Genomic DNA, 8,848 nt, shown 5'->3' on the forward strand with positions numbered 1-8,848 from the left:
CCATTTTAGAAAACATACTTCCACTTTGAGTTTAACCATAATTTTAGGATATAGTTTCATGTTCATAATAAAAATCATTTTCTCAGAATAACAACTTTTAAATCAAAGTTTATCATAGTTTTTAATTAACTAACCCAAAACAGCCCGCGGTGTTACTACGACGGCGTAAATCCGGTTTTACGGTGTTTTTCGTGTTTCCAGGTTTTAAATCATTAAGTTAGCATATCATATAGATATAGAACATGTGTTTAGTTGATTTTAAAAATCAAGTTAGAAGGATTAACTTTTGTTTGCGAACAAGTTTAGAATTAACTAAACTATGTTCTAGTGATTACAAGTTTAAACCTTCGAATAAGATAGCTTTATATGTATGAATCGAATGATGTTATGAACATCATTACTACCTTAAGTTCCTTGGATGAACCTACTGGAAAAGAGAAAAATGGATCTAGCTTCAATGGATCCTTGGATGGCTCAAAGTTCTTGAAGCAAAATCATGACACGAAAACAAGTTCAAGTAAGATCATCACTTGAAATAAGATTGTTATAGTTATAGAAATTGAACCAAAGTTTGAATATGATTATTACCTTGTATTAGAATGATAACCTACTGTAAGAAACAAAGATTTCTTGAGGTTGGATGATCACCTTACAAGATTGGAAGTGAGCTAGCAAACTTGAAAGTATTCTTGATTTTATGAAACTAGAACTTTTGGAATTTATGAAGAACACTTAGAACTTGAAGATAGAACTTGAGAGAGTTCAATTAGATGAAGAAAATTGAAGAATGAAAGTGTTTGTAGGTGTTTTTGGTCGTTGGTGTATGGATTAGATATAAAGGATATGTAATTTTGTTTTCATGTAAATAAGTCATGAATGATTACTCATATTTTTGTAATCTTATGAGATATTTCATGCTAGTTGCCAAATGATGGTTCCCACATGTGTTAGGTGACTCACATGGGCTGCTAAGAGCTGATCATTGGAGTGTATATACCAATAGTACATACATCTAAAAGCTGTGTATTGTACGAGTACGAATACGGGTGCATACGAGTAGAATTGTTGATGAAACTGAACGAGAATGTAATTGTAAGCATTTTTGTTAAGTAGAAGTATTTTGATAAGTGTATTGAAGTCTTTCAAAAGTGTATAAATACATATTAAAACACTACATGTATATACATTTTAACTGAGTCGTTAAGTCATCGTTAGTCGTTACATGTAAGTGTTGTTTTGAAACCTTTAGGTTAACGATCTTGTTAAATGTTGTTAACCCAATGTTTATAATATCAAAAGAGATTTTAAATTATTATATTATCATGATATTATGATGTACGAATATCTCTTAATATGATATATATACATTAAATGTCGTTACAACGATAAACGTTACATATATGTCTCGTTTCAAAATCATTAAGTTAGTAGTCTTGTTTTTACATATGTAGTTCATTGTTAATATAATTAATGATATGTTTACTTATCATAATATCATGTTAACTATATATATAACCATATATATGTCATCATATAGTTTTTTTTACAAGTTTTAACGTTCGTGAATCACCGGTCAACTTGGGTGGTCAATTGTCTATATGAAACCTATTTCAATTAATCAAGTCTTAACAAGTTTGATTGCTTAACATGTTGGAAACATTTAATCATGTAAACATCAATCTCAATTAATATATATAAACATGGAAAAGTTCGGGTCACTACAGTACCTACCCGTTAAATAAATTTCGTCCCGAAATTTTAAGCTGTTGAAGGTGTTGACGAATCTTCTGGAAATAGATGCGGGTATTTCTTCTTCATCTGATCTTCACGCTCCCAGGTGAACTCGGGTCCTCTACGAGCATTCCATCGAACCTTAACAATTGGTATCTTGTTTTGCTTAAGTCTTTTAACCTCACGATCCATTATTTCGACGGGTTCTTCGATGAATTGGAGTTTTTCGTTGATTTGGATTTCATCTAACGGAATAGTGAGATCTTCTTTAGCAAAACATTTCTTCAAATTCGAGACGTGGAAAGTGTTATGTACAGCCGCGAGTTGTTGAGGTAACTCAAGTCGGTAAGCTACTGGTCCGACACGATCAATAATCTTGAATGGTCCAATATACCTTGGATTTAATTTCCCTCGTTTACCAAATCGAACAACGCCTTTCCAAGGTGAAACTTTAAGCATGACCATCTCTCCAATTTCAAATTCTATATCTTTTCTTTTAATGTCAGCGTAGCTCTTTTGTCGACTTTGGGCGGTTTTCAACCGTTGTTGAATTTGGATGATCTTCTCGGTAGTTTCTTGTATAATCTCCGGACCCGTAATCTGTCTATCCCCCACCTCACTCCAACAAATCGGAGACCTGCACTTTCTACCATAAAGTGCTTCAAACGGCGCCATCTCAATGCTTGAATGGTAGCTGTTGTTGTAGGAAAATTCTGCTAACGGTAGATGTCGATCCCAACTGTTTCCGAAATCAATAACACATGCTCGTAGCATGTCTTCAAGCGTTTGTATCGTCCTTTCGCTCTGCCCATCAGTTTGTGGATGATAGGCAGTACACATGTCTAGACGAGTTCCTAATGCTTGCTGTAATGTCTGCCAGAATCTTGAAATAAATCTGCCATCCCTATCAGAGATAATAGAGATTGGTATTCCATGTCTAGAGACGACTTCCTTCAAATACAGTCGTGCTAACTTCTCCATCTTGTCATCTTCTCTTATTGGTAGGAAGTGTGCTGATTTGGTGAGACGATCAACTATTACCCAAATAGTATCAAAACCACTTGCAGTCCTTGGCAATTTAGTGATGAAATCCATGGTAATGTTTTCCCATTTCCATTCCGGGATTTCGGGTTGTTGAAGTAGACCTGATGGTTTCTGATGCTCAGCTTTGACCTTAGAACACGTCAAACATTCTCCTACGTATTTAGCAACATCGGCTTTCATACCCGGCCACCAAAAATGTTTCTTGAGATCCTTGTACATCTTTCCCGTTCCAGGATGTATTGAGTATCTGGTTTTATGAGCTTCTCTAAGTACCATTTCTCTCATATCTCCAAATTTTGGTACCCAAATCCTTTCAGCCCTATACCGGGTTCCGTCTTCCCGAATATTAAGATGCTTCTCCGATCCTTTGGGTATTTCATCCTTTAAATTTCCCTCTTTTAAAACTCCTTGTTGCGCCTCCTTTATTTGAGTAGTAATGTTATTATGAATCATTATATTCATAGATTTTACTCGAATGGGTTCTCTATCCTTCCTGCTCAAGGCATCGGCTACCACATTTGCCTTCCCCGGGTGGTAACGAATCTCAAAATCGTAATCATTCAATAATTCAATCCACCTACGCTGCCTCATATTCAGTTGTTTCTGATTAAATATGTGTTGAAGACTTTTGTGGTCGGTATATATAATACTTTTGACCCCATATAAGTAGTGCCTCCAAGTCTTTAATGCAAAAACAACCGCGCCTAATTCCAAATCATGCGTCGTATAATTTTGTTCGTGAATCTTCAATTGTCTAGACGCATAAGCAATCACCTTCGTTCGTTGCATTAATACACAACCGAGACCTTGCTTTGATGCGTCACAATAAATCACAAAATCATCATTCCCTTCAGGCAATGACAATATAGGTGCCGTAGTTAGCTTTTTCTTCAATAACTGAAACGCTTTCTCTTGTTCATCATTCCATTCAAATTTCTTCCCTTTATGCGTTAATGCAGTCAAGGGTTTTGCTATTCTGGAAAAGTCTTGGATGAACCTTCTGTAGTAACCAGCTAGTCCTAAAAACTGGCGTATGTGTTTCGGAGTTTTCGGGGTTTCCCACTTTTCAACAGTTTCTATCTTTGCCGGATCCACCTTAATACCTTCTTTGTTCACTATGTGACCGAGGAATTGAACTTCTTCCAACCAAAATGCACACTTTGAAAACTTAGCGTACAATTCTTCCTTCCTCAATACTTCTAACACCTTTCTCAAATGTTCACCGTGTTCTTGGTCATTCTTTGAGTAAATAAGTATGTCATCAATGAAAACAATGACAAACTTGTCAAGGTATGGTCCACACACTCGGTTCATAAGGTCCATGAACACAGCTGGTGCATTAGTTAAACCAAACGGCATGACCATAAACTCGTAATGACCGTAACGTGTTCTGAAAGCAGTCTTTGGAATATCATCTTCTTTCACCCGCATTTGATGATACCCGGAACGTAAGTCAATCTTTGAATAAACAGACGAGCCTTGTAGTTGATCAAATAAGTCGTCGATTCTCGGTAGTGGGTAGCGGTTCTTGATGGTAAGTTTGTTCAACTCTCGGTAGTCGATACACAACCTGAATGTACCATCTTTCTTCTTGACAAACAAAACAGGAGCTCCCCACGGTGATGTGCTTGGTCGAATGAAACCACGCTCTAAAAGTTCTTGTAATTGGCTTTGCAGTTCTTTCATCTCGCTGGGTGCGAGTCTGTAAGGAGCACGAGCTATTGGTGCAGCTCCTGGTACAAGATCTATTTGAAATTCAACGGATCGATGTGGGGGTAATCCCGGTAATTCTTTCGGAAATACATCGGGAAATTCTTTTGCAATTGGAACATCATTGATGCTCTTTTCTTCAGTTTGTACTTTCTCGACGTGTGCTAGAACAGCATAGCAACCTTTTCTTATTAGTTTTTGTGCCTTCAAATTACTAATAAGATGTAGCTTCGTGTTGCCCTTTTCTCCGTACACCATTAAGGGTTTTCCTTTTTCTCGTATAATGCGAATTGCATTTTTGTAACAAACGATCTCCGCTTTCACTTCTTTCAACCAGTCCATACCGATTATCACATCAAAACTCCCTAACTCTACTGGTATCAAATCAATCTTAAATGTTTCGCTAACCAGTTTAATTTCTCGATTCCGACATATATTATCTGCTGAAATTAATTTACCATTTGCTAATTCGAGTAAAAATTTACTATCCAAAGGCGTCAATGGACAACTTAATTTAGCACAAAAATCTCTACTCATATAGCTTCTATCCGCACCCGAATCAAATAAAACGTAAGCAGATTTATTGTCAATAAGAAACGTACCCGTAACAAGCTCCGGGTCTTCCTGTGCCTCTACCGCATTAATATTGAAAACTCTTCCACGGCCTTGTCCATTCGTGTTCTCCTGGTTCGGGCAATTTCTAATAATGTGGCCTGGTTTTCCACATTTATAACAAACTACATTGGCATAACTTGCTCCGACACTACTTGCTCCGCCATTACTCGTTCCGACACCATTTGTTCCTTTCGTTCTATTAACCCCTGGTCCGTAGACCTCACACTTCGCCGCACTATGACCATTTCTTTTACACTTGTTGCAAAATTTGGTGCAGAACCCCGAGTGATTCTTTTCACACCTTTGGCATAGTTGCTTTTGATTGTTGTTGTTGTTGCGGTTATTATTGTTGTTGGGATGATTGTTGTAGTTGCTGTTGTTGTTGTTGTTGTTGTTGTTGGGCCGTTTGTTGTAGTTGCGATTGATGTTGCGATTGTTGGGATAATTGTTGCGATTATTGTTGTAATTGCTGTTGTTGTTGTATTGGTGATTCTTATCACCGTTTTCCTCCCACTTTCTTTTGACTTGCTTCACATTGGCCTCTTCAGCAGTCTGTTCTTTAATTCTTTCTTCAATCTGGTTCACTAGTTTGTGAGCCATTCTACATGCCTGTTGTATGGAGGCGGGCTCGTGTGAACTTATATCTTCTTGGATTCTTTCCGGTAATCCTTTCACAAACGCGTCGATCTTCTCTTCCTCATCTTCGAATGCTCCCGGACACAATAGGCACAATTCTGTGAATCGTCTTTCGTACGTGGTAATATTAAATCCTTGGGTTCGTAACCCTCTAAGTTCTGTCTTGAGCTTATTGACCTCGGTTCTGGGACGGTACTTCTCGTTCATCAAGTGCTTGAATGCTGACCACGGTAGTGCGTACGCATCATCTTGTCCCACTTGCTCTAGATAGGTATTCCACCATGTTAACGCAGAACCTGTGAAGGTATGCGTAGCGTACTTCACTTTGTCCTCTTCAGTACACTTACTTATGGCAAACACCGATTCAACCTTCTCGGTCCACCGTTTCAATCCGATCGGTCCTTCGGTTCCATCAAATTCCAAAGGTTTGCAGGCAGTGAATTCTTTGTAGGTGCATCCTACACGATTTCCTGTACTGCTAGATCCAAGGTTATTGTTGGTATGTAGCGCAGCCTGTACTGCGGCTATGTTTGAAGCTAGAAAAGTACGGAATTCCTCTTCATTCATATTCACGGTGTGTCGAGTAGTCGGTGCCATTTCCTTCAAAATAGTTAAATGGAACAAGTTAATCATACAGAATATTAAGAGTAGTTAATAGTATTTCGTAGCATAATATGAACTCATTTATAAAAGCTTTTTCTTCATATTAGCGTTTTATAAGTTTAAATTCGGGTAGTACCTACCCGTTAAGTTCATACTTAGTAGCTAATATACAATTCAACTACTACAATTCTATATGAAAAACTGATTGTAATAATATTTCGCGTTCAAACTTTTATACAATATTTTACAAACTTACAATACCGCTTATTTTACATAAAGCATGAAATATAGCACACAATAACTTTGATACAAGATAGTTGTGAAGACAATTCTAGCTAGTACACAAGTCGTTCGGCAAAGGCAATAAAGACACGTAATTCATACGTCCAGAAACAAGTCATGCATTCTGGTTTTACTAGGACTACTTCCCATCCTTGGTCTTGTGCAACATAACCGTTATGGCCGTTGATAAGACAGCGTGTTGTAACGTCATCAAAGGGACGAGGGTTACGTAATGTCCAACAGTCCCGTAATAATCTAAAAACCTCATTTCTTACCCCAATTACCGACTCCGTCACTTGTGGAAACGTTTTGTTTAATAGTTGTAGCCCGATGTTCTTGTTCTCACTTTGGTGAGAAGCGAACATTACTAATCCGTAAGCATAACATGCTTCTTTATGTTGCATGTTAGCCGCTTTTTCTAAATCACGAAGTCCAATATTCGGATATATTGAGTCAAAATAATTTCTTAACCCGTTGCGTAAAATAGCATTTGGGTTCCCCGCAATATATGCGTCAAAGTAAACACATCGTAACTTATGGGTTTCCCAATGTGATATCCCCCATCTTTCAAACGAAAGTCTCTTATAAACCAAGACATTCTTGGAACGTTCTTCGAATGTCTTACAAACTGATCTCGCCTTAAATAGTTGTGCCGAAGAATTCTGGCCGACTCTAGACAAGATTTCATCAATCATGTCTCTGGGTAGGTCTCTTAGAATATTGGGTTGTCTATCCATTTTGTGTTTTTAAACTGTAAAATAGACAAGAGTTAGATTCATAAAAAAAATACTTATTAATACAAGCAATTTTTACATATATCATAAAGCATAAGAACACTATATTCCATATATTACACCACACGAATACAACTATCTTATTCCGACTCGCTCGTTTCTTCTTCTTCGGTTTTGGTTCGTTTTGCCAAGTTTCTAGGGATATATGATGTTCCCCTAATACGAGCCGTCGTTGTCCACATTGGTTTAGAAAAACCTGGTGGTTTAGAGGTTCCCGGGTCATTGTTACAACTTAAGGACTTCGGGGGTTGACGATACATATAAAGTTCATCGGGGTTGGAATTAGATTTCTCTATTTTTATGCCCTTTCCCTTATTATTTTCTTTTGCCTTTTTAAATTCAGTTGGGGTAATTTCTATAACATCATCGGAATTCTCGTCGGAATCCGATTCATCGGAGAATTGGTAATCCTCCCAATATTTTGCTTCCTTGGCGGAAACACCATTGACCATAATTAACTTTGGTCGGTTGGTTGAGGATTTTCTTTTAATTAACCGTTTTATTATTTCCCCCACCGGTTCTATTTCTTCATCCGGTTCCGATTCTTCTTCCGGTTCCGATTCTTCTTCCGGTTCCGACTCTTCTTCCGGTTCCTCTTCGGGAACTTGTGAATCAGTCCACAAATCATTCCAATTTACATTTGACTCTTCATTATTATTAGGTGAGTCAATGGGACTTGTTCTAGAGGTAGACATCTATCACATAATATCAAACACGTTAAGAGATTAATATATCACATAATATTCATATGTTAAAAATATATAGTTTCCAACAAAAATGTTAAGCAATCATTTTTAAAGAAAACACGGTCGAAGTCCAGACTCACTAATGCATCCTAACAAACTCGATAAGACACACTAATGCAAATTTTCTGGTTCTCTAAGACCAACGCTCTGATACCAACTGAAATGTCCCGTTCTTATTGATTAAAAACGTTCCATATTAATTGATTTCGTTGCGAGGTTTTGACCTCTATATGAGACGTTTTTCAAAGACTGCATTCATTTTTAAACAAACCATAACCTTTATTTCATCAATAAAGGTTTAAAAAGCTTTACGTAGATTATCAAATAATGATAATCTAAAATATCCTGTTTACACACGACCATTACATAATGGTTTACAATACAAATATGTTACAACAAAATAAGTTTCTTGAATGCAGTTTTTACACAATATCTTACAAGCATGGACTCCAAATCTTGTCCTTATTTAAGTATGCGACAGCGGAAGCTCTTAATATTCACCTGAGAATAAACATGCTTAAAACGTCAACAAAAATGTTGGTGAGTTATAGGTTTAACCTATATATATCAAATCGTAACAATAGACCACAAGATTTCATATTTCAATACACATCCCATACATAGAGATAAAAATCATTCATATGGTGAACACCTGGTAACCGACAATAACAAGATGCATATATAAGA

Source organism: Rutidosis leptorrhynchoides, chromosome 11 (assembly GCF_046630445.1).
Source record: "Rutidosis leptorrhynchoides isolate AG116_Rl617_1_P2 chromosome 11, CSIRO_AGI_Rlap_v1, whole genome shotgun sequence".
NCBI lineage: Eukaryota > Viridiplantae > Streptophyta > Magnoliopsida > Asterales > Asteraceae > Rutidosis > Rutidosis leptorrhynchoides.